Raw genomic sequence first — 14281 nt, 5'->3', positions numbered from 1 at the left:
TGTACAGCTCTTGCAAGTAGAGGTGGTAAAGGGTCCTAGATTTTGGCCTAGAAAATTTAAGAGCCGGACTCTAATCTTATATAATTTTGAGTTAAAAATTTAAAAATCTTGTTGGACTGTGAAAAGTCCACTATGGCCATCTCATTAGGGCACTCCCAATGCATACTCTATCATAGATTCTAAACCTTCTATTTATTGTGTTTTGTTGATGTGGTAGTATATTTATGGAAGAGAGAGGGAGAGAAACTAAGACTCCAAATCTTATTTAGACTCCAAGTCTTCACGCAAATTAAAAATAAATGTGAGAGAGACAAGTAGACCATATAAACCAAAATAACATATTTTGCATTGGAAAATATAGTTTTTTTTATGATAGAGTCTTTGAGACTTAAGACTCGAGTCTACACTGGAGCTGCCCTTACCACTCCTTCTCGTAAGTCTCCCGAGGTCAAGGATGCCAGCGGCCGTTGGCCAGTTAATCTTGCACTTCCCCAGCGAGGTTTTCATCACCCGCCCAAAGGAACTTCTTTCTGTAGCTGTCAATTGCATCAAAGACCTCGTTGGGAGTGCTTAAGGCTGATAGCAGGTGAACTTACTGATGATTCACCCTTAAAGTATAAAACTACTTAAGAAGATCATCACCAACTCTATCCACTTAGAGGAGAAACCGGATCATAGTTTGCATAGGCGCTCGGCGCTGAGACCCCCACCGTTCCTACAACCGCTCCAGGTTAATTACATGACGTCAGCTGACTATGACATTCCAAATTCAGGCAAGATTGGCAGTTGCTGATATCGAGGTGTTTTTATCTTTTATTGATATGAACAAATGGAAGAGGATACAACAGTACCAGTCCCATAACTACGCAATTAATTAAATACATGCAAAATGCTATATCTTTGCTCTAGAATTTTGGTGCTAGATTACTACAGTAACATCACATCACTTTTCGCTCCACATGGAAATTGCATCCTGTCACCTTACTTTAGAGCATCTTCGCCTCTCAAAATCAGCCCCCTATTTCTTTAAATAGGAGTCAATCTGTAAAAATTGAGAACCTAAATCAGAGCCCAACTCTAGGGGGCCTTTCAAATTTCGGCCTACAAATTTGTGGGACCCGCTGGCAGAGATAGTCCATTCTCCCCCGACGCCTTGGCTGTCCCGCGGCCGCCAAGATCGGCGCCCTGCCCGTCGCGCCGTCCCCGGCCGCCGAGCCCGGCGCCCCCGACGCCTTGCCCAACGGGCCGTCGCCCGGCCGCCCCCGACGCCTTGCCCGTGCCCCGGCCGCCGACCCTGCCGCAGGCGCAAAGCAGCAGCGGCGGCGCCTCCGCCGCCGGCCCCCGCGCTGGACCGCCGAGCCCGCCGCAGGCGCAAGCAGCGGCGCCGCCGCAGGCCCCCACGAGACTCGTCATCCACTACACAGGTTTGTGTGATTTCGTTTGCCTTTAATGAGTTGACATTCTTCACATTCTTCTGTACCTAAAGATCGTGAGCACAAATGAGCCATGAACTTGGATCTTCTATAGAGGAAGGTTCAAAGCAGAAAATGATAAAAGAGATCTGCTCGCTTTTGCAGTTTATTGATATCAATCTCCAAGGGGATTCATTTCAGTCTGACAGTATTCTTGAGTATGCTGAAAAGACCATAAAGTCCAGATATGATTAATTTCTGTGCTTTCAACATCCCAATGTTGTTTACTAGAGACTATCTTTGTGAATATTAGTGACTTTTAGTGTTGGAGTTCATGTAATTTTATTCATGCATGGTGCACTGAAAGTTAAACTTGCTACCAATCCTAGGAGAGGCAATTTCATTTATGCACAGCAAAAGTGCAAATTTGCCATTTATTTGAAAGAAAAGTCCAGTATCAGGTCAAGCACAAATTCATTTTAATTTGTTGCACACTTATATAGTGCACATTCATATTTCATACTGCTTCCTTTGCCATAAGTAAGTTTTATGCTTTAAGGCAAAATAGTATCTGTAGTTCTATCCTCTGTAACTGCAAGTATATCTCTGTTATGTAAAGCTAAAAATTGATTGTGTTGGTTGGGAATCGGGATCTGCTTCAGTCTATAAGTGAAATCTCCAATGCTTTTTCAGGTACATCAATTCCATGAAGGATGTGATCAAGAAGATCTACACACAGATGGAGTTCGATTTATTCGACGACGAGGACGAAGTCGACTGTTCAAATTCTATACCCAGCAGCAGCAACCAGGAATTCAGCAGGGTCGACAGGGGCCGTAGCCAATTGAACAGCGCCGACGCCAGCACAAGCGCCTCCGCGCTTTGGGGGTACTCCGGAGGGCACAACAAGCAGCAAGAAAAGACGTCATCCTTTGATAATGAAGTGTTGTAAATGAGAATCTTTTTATTATCTACTCAGTTTGAAAATCTACTCAGTGTTGTAAATGTGACTGATAATGACCATCAGTTTTGAAAATCTACTCAGTTTGAAAATCTACCCAGTTTGATAATGAAGTGTGTTGTTGACTCATGGGTCTGATACTCTGCCATGCTGATGGTGGAGTTAATTTTCTTTGTAAAAGTTACCTCAATTAATGGGATTTTAGCTGTTTGTGGATATCATGATTTTAGCTGATACTCAGCTGTTTATTATCCCCAGTTTTTCTCATCAATATGTCCTGCAACTTTTCTATATGCTTCTTTGTATGCTATAAATAGGTTTCTGCTCATTCAGCTTACACCAGCAGCTGTTGAATATGCAAGATGGTCGAAGTTTGGTGTCACTAACACATGACTCTCTTGCTGCTGCACATTTGTTAACAAGTACAGATGTTTTTCTGAAGAAATCTGAATTATAGCAGCTTCAAATGCTATGCCTTTCAGTATCAAAAACACCCGCACCAGCAGTAGTTAAATCTATGGACTTTCAAGGTTCTCTGTGGACGGGTAAACAATTGTTCAGCATGCTTCTTCCTTCAGGCATGAATTTCAGTTGCGATAGGAAGTTGCACATAATAGACAGTGAAGTTCTTACATGCTCTTCAGGGTCCTCTTGGTTACAAATATTGCTAGATCCAATCAACATACCTGTTCTAAAGTGTCTTGATGAAATTGAAGATGTAACTTACAGACAATCTGATTATATTCAAAACAATCTATCAGTTGTCAGATCTTCAATCATGACATTTAAAGATGTCTTCAGTGATCTCCTAAAAATGGTGCAACAAGTTAGCAATGATAACTCAGAGCATCTTTTGATGAACTAATCTGATGAGCTTCATTCAAAATGTCACACAGGCTGTTACACACAGGCAGCAATAGTTGGTGATTAAACAGCCAATTTAAATGCAAGTACCACAACAGGTCATTCAAAATGTCACACAGGCTATTACACACAGGCAGCTTTGGCAAGTCTCAGGTTTCAGTCATGAACTGAAATATTACATAGTCTGAGCACTACCACAACAGGTGATAGTGCAGATTCAAATAATGCAGATCCTGTTCAAGCACTAGTAGTTCAAATACCTGCACTAGTACATTACATCACAAATAATTTAGATAGCATGCTATCAAGCACTAGTAGCATCGCCTACACTAGCAGTGTCACCTACACTAGCACTCGCTGCCTTAGCGAACTGAGCTCTCTTGGCCATCACGTAAGCTTTTTGATGCTCGTCCATGTTGCTCATGTCACAGAACATGATCTTCTGCTCTTCCTCCCATTGTAGACGCCGCTCCTCGATGTCTAGCTTGCATTGTTCGATCATCACATCCTTTTCCCACTTTTCCTTCTTCAACTTCACTTCCTCGGCCTTCATTGCCATCAGGTTCCCCATCATATCCTTGTACTCGTCGCCTCTTTCATTTCTTTTCAGCTTCTCCTTGGACTGCTTTTGCCCCGGAGGTCGGGCTTTCTTCGCAGGAGATTGGGTTCCGTCACCTTGTTGAGTTCCTACCGAGAGGTTGATCTCTTTTGACTTACTTGGCCTCTTGTCAGCTTTTGCGAACTTTTATGTATGTCTCACCTCGAGCCAGCAATGGAAGAATGTGAAGCTTTTTCCCTGCGAAGCTTTGGCATATCTTGCTTGTGCTTCCAAGATCTGAAACAAAAGATCAAGGGTTGGTTAATTATATGTACCAATAACAAAGAACTAAATGAAGGAACAAATATAGGAGTAACTACATGTTCTTGATAAGGCACGTTGCTTGGGTGACGCCGCTCAACTTCCTCATAGTACGATTGGAATCTCATGCACTCATTTATTATGACCCCGCAGCGATGCTCGAGAGAATTAGCAGTCCGATCGGAGTGGAAGCCCCTGAAGTTGTGGAAATGTGCGGTGATCCTGACCCCGCAGTGATGCTCGAGAGAATTAGCAGTCCGATCGGAGTGGAAGCCCCTGAAGTTGTGGAAATGTGCGGTGATCCTTTCCCAGTACGTTTTGCTTGACTGGTCAGTCCCAACGATAGCGTCATTGCTGATACTGATCCAAGACTTGCAAAGCTGTATATCTTCTTCTTGACTGTAGTTGCTGCCCCGCTTGGATGCTCCTTTCCCACCACTACTTGGAGTGGCATCTAGCTGCATCGAAAGTTCCAAATTGCCATCCACATCCTGGGTCATAAGATCTATGTAGTAATGTGAATTTGAGCCCCTTGGATCCTGCAAACCACAAGAGACATGTTATTCAGATATTACTGTTATATATCGAGCCTTTCTTTCAAACCATTGACACAGACAGATGAAAGTTCTCAATGCATTTGAAACTGCTACCTAGTAATTCTAGCATCCAATTGCTTCTGCTTCATCATTGATAGCAGTATGTATTTTCACTTTCTGACATTTACTGTATGCAAGATAGCTTAGCATGACAGCAATGGGTTACAGCTTGTAAAGGTAAATTTGACACCTAAATTTCTTCCTGCTTGGCAATTTAACAGTGAATAAGGCATTGCCTTAAAGGTGCCACAGGACAAATATCAGGATATGGTAAGTACAGAGCAAATGAAAATAGGGGAAAAGGAAAGAGGAGTATGCACCAACAAGCATGAAATCATGTATAACAGCGTGCTGGAGATTCCAACTGTGGAAAGCATTATGAAACTTAAGCTAAAGTAGCTGTCTTATGAAATCATGTATATGAAGTAGCATGACATAACTGAGCAAGAAAATTGGGGAAAATACATACATCTGCCGAGTAGCCCTGTGTCAAATCAAAGATCGGCTCCGAGGTGCCTGCGGCATCGTATTCCATCACTGCTGGGGATGATGACGTGCTGCGGGTGTCCCAGCTGGTGGTGGCACTAGGTGGTGGTGAAGCAGGTTCTGTGAAGGTCGCCGTGAGAGGGTTGTGTCCAGGAGCACCACCAGGATAGAGCAGTTCTTGGCGGCGAGGCAGGACGGAGTTGGGCACTTCTTGGCGACGAGGAAAGCCGGAGTTGGGAACTTCTTGGCGACGAGGAAGGCCGGAGTTGGAAGGATTGGCAGTAGGGACAGGTGCGAAGATGGTTCGACGATGGGTCTTCGCCGGGGTACCCGCCGTTGGCAGTGGAGGGTGCACGCCGCCGGAGGTGCCTCCATGAGATCCGGAAGGCCTCTACTCCACGTCGGCAAGATGGCGGGGTGGTGGAGGCGGCACTGGCCGTACCTTACGTGGACGAGGCGGCGGCTGCTCCATGCTGCTGCTAGTGTCGGCCGCTGCGCGCTCCGGGGATGGCCAAGGCTAGTGATAAACTGATAAAAATGGCAAGCAAACAATGGTAAAGGCTAACGGTAAATGATGAAGCCAGAGGATTTGTCAGGTCGGTTTTATTATGAGAGGACGGAATTGTGGAATGGATTGCTGTTGCAGGTGCAGAGAGCAACTTACCGCGGTATCGGCAGCGACGCCGTCGCCGGCCGGGCCGGGTGCGTCGGCCTCGCTGGACGCGGGCGCCTTAGCCTTGGAGTGCTTGGAGGTGGTGGGGGCCTCGGCGACTGGGGCTGGGGCGGGGGCCTTGCTCTTCTTCTTCTTGCTCTTGGAGGATGACTTCTTCTTCTTCTTGGACCGGGCCGGGGGGGGGGGGGGGCGGGGGCCTTGCTCTTCTTCTTCTTGCTCTTGGAGGATGACTTCTTCTTGGATGGGGCGGGGGCGGGGACCTCGACGGGCTTGGTGGGCGCGGCGGCGGGGGTGTCCGCTGCTGGGGCGGGGGGGGGGGGGTGGCAGCAGGGGGCAGCTCGGCCACCGGTGGTGTGGCGGGCGGGGTGGCCTTGGCCTTGGGTGCTGGGGCGGGGGTGGCCGCTTTGGGGGAGGACTTGGGCGGCACCGCGGGGGTGGCTGGGGTGGCGGCCGGCGCGCCGGCGGGGCGGCGCGGGGGGCGTCGGGGTTCCGGCGCCGAGGGGCTGTCGCGGCGCTGGGCGGGCGTCGGGGCTGCGGCGCTGGGGGGCGTCGGGGCGTAGGGTTGCGGCGCGGGGGGGCGGATCGGGTCCTCCTTTTCCTATGGCCTTGTTAATGTAAATTGGGAGCTCATGTAAAATGAGAGTCCATTTGAGAACTCTGCTGGAGTTAAAATTCACTCTAAACTCTTAAAAAATACTCCCTCCGTTCGGAAATGATCTACATATTTTGACTAGAGAAAGTCAAACTTTATAAACTTTGACTAATAATTAGTTAAATTATATGTATAATTAGTTTATAAAATTTATGTCAATACATATGTATTCAAAGAGGTTTTGAGATGACATTGAGTTATTCGTAATTGACATTATATTCTAAGAGTGATTAATAAGTCAAACTTTACTTCGAATGACTTTCTCTAGTCAAAATATGTAGATCATTTCCGAACGGAGGGAGTAGAGTAGAGGCCAAATAAGGCGTTGGGCTGGAGTTGCCCTAAAGCGAACAAAAATGGCGGCCACCGCCGGCGAGCGCGCCTCGGCCCGCTCGCTCCACCATCCGCTTCTTCAGCCTCCGCGACACCCGAACCCCACACCTCCCCTTCCGCACACGCGCCGCGGTGCCCACCCGCGCGCGCCTCCGCTGCCACCTCTCCCACTCCAGTGACTCCACCCCAACCCCGAGCCACATCACCTCCGACCCCGACCCCGACCCCGACCCCGACCCCGACCCCGAAGATTCCCTGCGCTTCGCCTTCGCGTGCGGCGGCGCTGGCGCGGGCGGCCGTGTCTACTCCGCCATCGCGCTCGCCGACGAGCTCCACGCCTCGCTGCCTTCCTTCCGCTCCCTCATCCTCGGCGCGCCCTCCCCGTCCCTCGAATCCTCCGCTGCCGCAGCGGCATCCTACCCGTTCGCGCCCGTCCCGCCGCGCTGCCTCCCGCGCGGGATCCTCGCCGCGGCACTGCACCTCCGCCGCTTCCGCCCGCACGTCCTTGTCGCCACGGGGGGCGCGCCCGTGCTGCCAGCCTGCCTGGCCGCGCTCCTCCTCGGCCCCCCCCTTCGTGATCCAGGACCAGGACGCATCCCCCGCGCCCGCCACTCGCCTCCTCGCCCCCTTTGCCCTCCGCGTCTTCCTCGCCTTCAACGCCCCCGTGCGCCTCCTCCCCAAGCGCAAGTGCGCCGTCTACGGGAACCCCGTCCGCATGTCCATTCTCAAGTGCCGGGCGTCCAAGGCCGAGGCGTTGTCGCGCTTCTTCCCGAGGGCAGGGTTTTTGGGTGAACAGGAAGCGCAGGTCCTGCTCGTGCTTGGAGGAGCGGAGGGGTAGCCCGAGATCAATGTCGCGGTGCTCAATGTCTACTACGAGATGCTCCGGAAGAGGAAGGATCGGTACATTATATGGCAGACGGGGACGGAGACTTTCTGCGAGATGGAGAGTCTCGTCAGGGGCCATCGCCGACTTTTTCTTACTCCGTGAGTTCTCTTCATTCGGTTCTCCTTCCTTTTGATTGGAAGTGCAAAGTTGGATAGAGATTCTTGAAACCGTCATGAACTTCGGATGGCCAGCTGTCGGCTGTCCTACTAGCCAACTTTAAAGACATATTAGCAATGCAATTAATATTGTTCAACTCGTCAGTACTGTAGCACATTTCGTTGTTACGTGACAAATAATGTCCGATCATGAACTAATTAGACTTAAAAGATTCATATCGTGTTAATCAGTTAGAATGTGTAATTAATTATTTTTTCAACTGCATTTAATGATTCATGCATGTGTCTGAAAATTCGATGTGACGGGTATTGTAGAAAATTTTCTGGAAACTAAACAGGGCCTTAGTTTCTTTCCCTCACTTGTTCGCTGTTTGCTCAGCAGCAGGGCTAGCTGGTTGCACGAGGGTTAGTTCACTCTTGTTTCTCTATTTTTGTTAATGATGGAGGCACTCAAAGCTTAAGCATACTCTTAAAAGAAGGCTGCACTCTGAAAGTTAGTGTAGAGGCATGAGAAGGATTCAGTGAGCTACTAGGGATGTTGTACCTGAAGGGTTATTTATGAATGGTAATTAGAAAAGAGATAGATATGGCATCCTTTGTTCATTGACATGAATCAAGCAGTTCTTGTTTTTGTTTATTCTGATAACTTTATCCCGTTCTCAAACAGTTCTAGCTTTTTTTTTATTCTGATAATTTCATCCTGTTCTCAAAACATTCAGTCGATTGGATTGCCACATGTAATTTCTTCTAATCTACATTGCAAGTTCTAGGTTTTGTGCATGATTCCAACGTGATAAACAATTCTGAGGCATGTCAATGGCCCAATGACATGCACTTCTGCATTGCATCTGTTTGATACTCTGTGTACCATAGTGATTCTGACTGTTTAAATTGTACCTTATTGTGAAGATTCTTGCATGAACTGGAAATGGCATATGCTGCTTCTGATGTTGTAATTTCTCGGGCTGGTGCAATGACATGCACTGAGATATTGGCCACTGGGAAACCATCAATTCTGGTATGACTCATCCCATGGAGCTATTTTTATTCGTTCCAATTTCCCAATTCGATGTTTTTTGCTCGATTAAGATTGATTGGGTCTTATGAGGATGTAATTCTACTTGTTCTCAATGGCATAGTTAGGTTGTGTACCTATCAGGAAAAGGAGATTGTCTTATGAACCATTGCAATGGTCCGGAGTGCAAACTATATGTTCTTGTTATGATAACTGGAATGTTTTGAAACTAAAAGCTTTTCATTGGGTTCCAAAATTAGTAAAGGACTTCAATTGGGATTAATCTTATGAGAAATCATAATCATAATATCAGAATGAAATTTTATGGAAGAAATGTGAGCAAGGGGATCAAGTTTCATGGTTACAATCTATGATAATGAGCTTTGCTCTTTTAATTCCCACCAAACATGTTTTTTTTTGTTAGTCCTTTGATACTAAGTTTGATGCTTGCAGTCCCTGTCTCTACATTTCATCTCATTGGTATAGTTTATTATCATAGGCCCCTTCACACAGTGAACTTCAGCTGTTCAGCATCTATCAGCTATTATTGTGAAATAAATTTTCATTCCGGTCCTTTCTGGATTCTAAAAAAAATGTTACGCAGCAAATAATTTTTATTTTTATGTGTAAAACGAAATAACAAATGTACAGGAAGTTAGGCACGACATGAAATTTTTTCCAAAAATATTCTTTTTTCCTCGAACACAAAAGAGAGTTGTGCATCTTTATATTATAAAGAGAAAAGAAGGCGGTAAAGAGCCCCGTACATAGCAAGTTAGCAACCCCCGGACCTCTTCTAGTAGGTGGGAGGTTGCACAAGTTTACATCAGAGACAAATCGCCTATTATAATGATGCACGAAAATGTCCTATGTAGAATTGTAGAGGCCACACACCAGCTCCTCTACATGACCCAGACCCTCTACACAACCCACAACCAGGTCCTGAAGCGTTGTAGCTTGAGCCATACACCAAAGTCTTGCCTCCTCTTTAAAGAAATTTAAGGCAGTCAGCAAGGAAGGAGATGTACCATAAAAAATACATCTGTTCCTGTGATTCCACTAAGTTCAGGCGCCTAGGTTCACAACAGAATTAAACCCTTTCCTTCGAGTCTTGTCCATCATCCTGCTAGTTTTTCTCCACCATTCAACAAAGCTTCTTTCATTACGTCGTGGACCATCATGGTATGCTCCAATCCTAGGGAGGCTAGCAGATTATACCAGAACTGCTGGCGAAAACACAAGTAGTGAGGATATGTAAATATGTTGCACTATTTCATCTTCTTGATCAGATAACACGCATTGCTCCGGGTGAGGGACTCCCCTTTTTCCTAGGTGAAGCCCAAGTCCCGGATAGCTAGCCAAAGAAATACCTTGGATTTGTGTGGAGCCCAAGTTTTCCATAGATGCTTCCATGGATCAAAAGTACCCAAATATAAGAATGCTTTATAAGTGTATTTAGATGAAAAAGATCCGCTTTCTTCATGTTTCCAATAATGCTGGTCTGGTTATTTTGATAGGACTATGTTTTCTAAGGCATCCCAAATTTGCAAATACTACAACAGCCCTCCATGGGCAGTCCACCTTGCATGTCTCTCACCCATGCTTGGTTTTCAAGACCTTCTGCCACTGTTCGGTTGTTTAGAAATTTTTTGGATGCACAAACAGCTACAGCTGATGCTAATTCCACCAAGGAGCAACCATGCAGCCATCAATCTGACCAATATAATGTATTATTGACGCTTCCATCTTGTATTGTCACTGAGGTAGCAAACATAGCCCGAGCTTGAGGGTGGATAGGATTATCACTAGCCCATGACTGTCCTTCATAAAGTTTTATGTAGCCAGAGACAACGCATTTGCAAGGCCCATCCCACATCTGTAAATTAGGGCTACCAGGTCGACCGAGATCAATTGGCCGAGCAACCTTCTCCCAAGACACTAAAAAACTGCCACCATTTACCTCTTTCCTTCTTTTCCATAAGAAGCCCCTCCTGATTTTATCAATCATCTTGATCACCCACTTAGGCATATCCATGGCAATAACAAGATAAACAGGGATGGCCGAAATACAAATGAAAATAGTTTTATGCTTATTGTTTTGTAATGTCTGAGATTGTTGTCATTCCTTTGGCATTTTATTATATATGTACTTTTTTTTTCATGCTTAGTTCTTCTAGGGGTCGGTTATCATCTGAAATGAAACAGAATGTCCTAACTTGTCATTCACAGCTATATTGAGCTGATAATACATATTTTTGGAGGCAGTCACATGTCATCATGGATTTCTTAATGATGATGCATATCATATCTAGATGATCAGGGAAGTGTTTGGTTTGAGTTAGGTCATTTAAAATCCTATTTTTGAACATCTTGGTTTGAAGAATGCAATCCATCAACAGAAGTTTCTCGTGACCACACCATTGGTGGGAACCATGATTTAAAAAAATCATTGATGACCAGAGGATTATAGATCAGTTCATTTAGTAAGGCAACCAGCCAAACATTTATGATATCTATATATTGCATTGAAAAGGTAAAATTTACAAAAAATTCAATTGTGTATCAACCTCTTGTCCCCTCATACAGGTGGCTAAAAAAAGATCTTCCCATGAACCCATAAAATGCCCAAAGCTCTACTGCTGCGTCAGAAGCTTCCCAAACATTTATGATATCTATATATTGCATTGAAAAGGTAAAATTTACAAAAAATTCAATTGTGTATCAACCTCTTGTCCCCTCATACAGGGCGGCTAAAAAAAGATCTTCCCATGAACCCATAAAATGCCCAAAGCTCTACTGCTGCGTCAGAAGCTTCCCTGCTACAATTATATTTCCATCCCATCAACATTAGGAGGATTGACTACGGGTTCAGCCATTCAGGCCACAACCCATGGTTTTGTAAAATTCTGTAACTTTAATCTTGATCGATCATATTACAAGAACAAAAAGGCCGACTGTTAGAATGGCTATTTACTAGTTCCGAGACCTGTGTTCTTCTTAAATAAAGGTGGTGTGGGTGGGCTGCCCTTCGGTGTCGTTTTTTTAAACGTCCATTTGGTGGTTTTATGTGCAAATTGTAGTAGTCATCTTTCTTTCTGTACAAGTTTTGGTCTTTTTGCTGAGTTCAGTTGTGCAAATCTGTTCACCATTTTATGTCTTTCAGATACCCCTGCCAACAATTCTGGATCACCACCAAACGAGAAATGCATATATCATGGCTGATATCATGGGGGCAAAGGTCATAACCGAAGATGAACTTGATTCTAGCAGTCTCACATCTGCAGTTGATGAAATCTTTGGTATGTCTTATCTCAACTCAGTTTCTCGTGCTATTGGCGGACATTCCAAACTAATCACTTATACCAGATACAACAAGATCAGAATTGAATATATAAGATGGATGGTGTGAATATATGCATATGCTTCAATTTTCTCATTTTATTTGTACTTCTTACCATAATATTGTTTGTCTGCCATTGACCATACTTGCTTATCATGCTGCGAACATAGTTTCTCACTTGTGGATTTGTGGAAACCTTACATTCTGGGCCAGTAAAAATATGCCTTACTTAAATTTATAGCTAATAATGTAATTGAAAGATAGCTTATGTAACAAAACTACTTGAGAATCTAGCTAATAATTGATTTATATTGGAATGCCATGATCGGATCACGACTAAGTAGATTGCTGTTACCTTTTTTATAGTGTATATGAATCCTGTCCTTTGTTTTTGTTCTTATAAGGGTCCGTTCGGTTTTCTTTGAAACTGGGTGGAATGGGTGGATGGGGGATTGAATCCTAAAATGACTTGTTTAGGATTCAATCCACCCCATTCCACCTGGTTTTGAAGGAAACCGAACAGGGCCTAAATGTGCTCATCCTGTTTATCATCTGTCTCACTTCTGTACATTATTCCTGATCTAATTCCATTTTACAGGTGATGAGAAATTGATGGCAGACATGTCTCAGAAGGCACTAACTGCAGCCCGACCAAATGCTTCTGCTGATATAATTCGCCATATCTGTTCCCTGATTGGTTCACCCTACCCAACATGAAACTTATTTAGACACTAGAATTCATGCCACGACTGCATTCTGTAGGAATTCCATTCTGTATTGTTGGTTGAGACACAGAAGAATGGCATCTTGTTCTTGATGCGGAAGAAGATATGATGCCTCTCGTAATTCACTTGAGTGATGACAGTGATTTGGTCTCAAAAAGATCAGGAAATAGTTTCTCAGGTAGTTTTCTGGTCTCTGACCTTCAATATTCTTTTTCGTTTATGTAAAGGTTTCATAAATGACTGCTAGAAGGCAGAAGCTGCCTCCTGCCAACTTTCAAAAAGATATTGGTCCTCAATGGTCACTCCGATACTTTTGCTGAATGAATGATTAACATGAGATCTTTTGCATTTTCCTCGATGCAAGTTCCTCCACTCCACTGAAACAGAACAACTGTTTCCGAAAGTTACATTGAATTAGCTTGAGTGTAATCAAATGGAGAAAGATGGTATTTTTGAAGTGTGGTATTTTTGAACTTGAGATCTTTGCCAACTTACTTGACAATGTTATAGTCATATTGCCAAATAAGTATTCTATGACAATAAGTTTGAACTACAAAAGAAAACTAAAAAAATGAGCTACAAAACGATGATGCAAATTATGATGTTTGCCTCTTTCTTTTTGGCTGTGAAATGAGTAGGTTTACTTTAGTAGCATTGTTGAGCTATTGCTGTTGATTGATTATTGTAAAATTTATTTTACTTGATAAATGGCATGAAAGGCCAGAGGGTGGTACCATGAAAGTATTCCTATTTTGAGACCTCACAAGTTCTGATATAAACAAATCATAAAGGTGGTCAACAAATTGAGGTTGCTGATCATTGTGCAGACATATATACTTCAGAAATTGACTTATTCAACAATCAAACAGCTCAACGAGGTAGATCTACTGGAGAGGGTGAACCCCCGCCTCGTTACCACCGGTGAGGAGAAGTGGGGGGCTGAGGCTGGGGGGGGGGGGGGGGGGGGGGGTGCTTGGGCGCTCCGCAGGTGGAGGTCCGCCCGAGTCGCCTGGCGACGCGAGCGGATGTGGCTGGAGAATGATAACGTCGAGGGCTTCTAAGGACTACAAGACTCTTTAGAGGTCATCACTCCTGTTTCCTGAAGTGAAGTAGGAGACGTGTATGATGTGCCTCTACAAACCAAATTTGAAATCTTGGAGTAGGTGCTAAATATTGCGGATCAAGTAAAAAGGGTAAATAGGAAGCAGGGCAATTGGTTTCAGCAGTACATATCATCAATTTTGTGTTTTCCTCTATGTTCGCAAAACAGTTAATTTTCCTTAACAAAGGAAGCGCCATAATTTATTATCCAAGGAGCAAAATACTAAGTAAACAGAGACATATTTCAATAAAACGGTGTACA

The 14281-nt window shown here is 44.6% G+C and overlaps 1 long non-coding RNA gene and 1 pseudogene across 1 annotated transcript; one reads left to right on the top strand and one right to left on the bottom strand.

The window, feature by feature from the left end:
- Positions 1-3840: 3840 nt before the first annotated feature.
- Positions 3841-4204, bottom strand: LOC120710611. The gene is made up of 2 exons (XR_005689952.1): positions 4156-4204; positions 3841-4072 (listed from the first exon to the last, which is right to left on the bottom strand). It is a non-coding gene; the product is annotated as an uncharacterized LOC120710611 (long non-coding RNA).
- Positions 4205-5685: 1481 nt separating this feature from the next.
- LOC120709825 lies at positions 5686-13266 on the top strand (annotated as a pseudogene).
- Positions 13267-14281: the final 1015 nt, after the last annotated feature.

Source organism: Panicum virgatum, chromosome 5K (assembly GCF_016808335.1).
Source record: "Panicum virgatum strain AP13 chromosome 5K, P.virgatum_v5, whole genome shotgun sequence".
Classification (NCBI taxonomy): Eukaryota; Viridiplantae; Streptophyta; class Magnoliopsida; order Poales; family Poaceae; genus Panicum; species Panicum virgatum.
The sequence above is the reverse complement of the archived record's forward strand: the minus strand, read 5'-3'. Positions and strand labels throughout refer to the sequence as shown.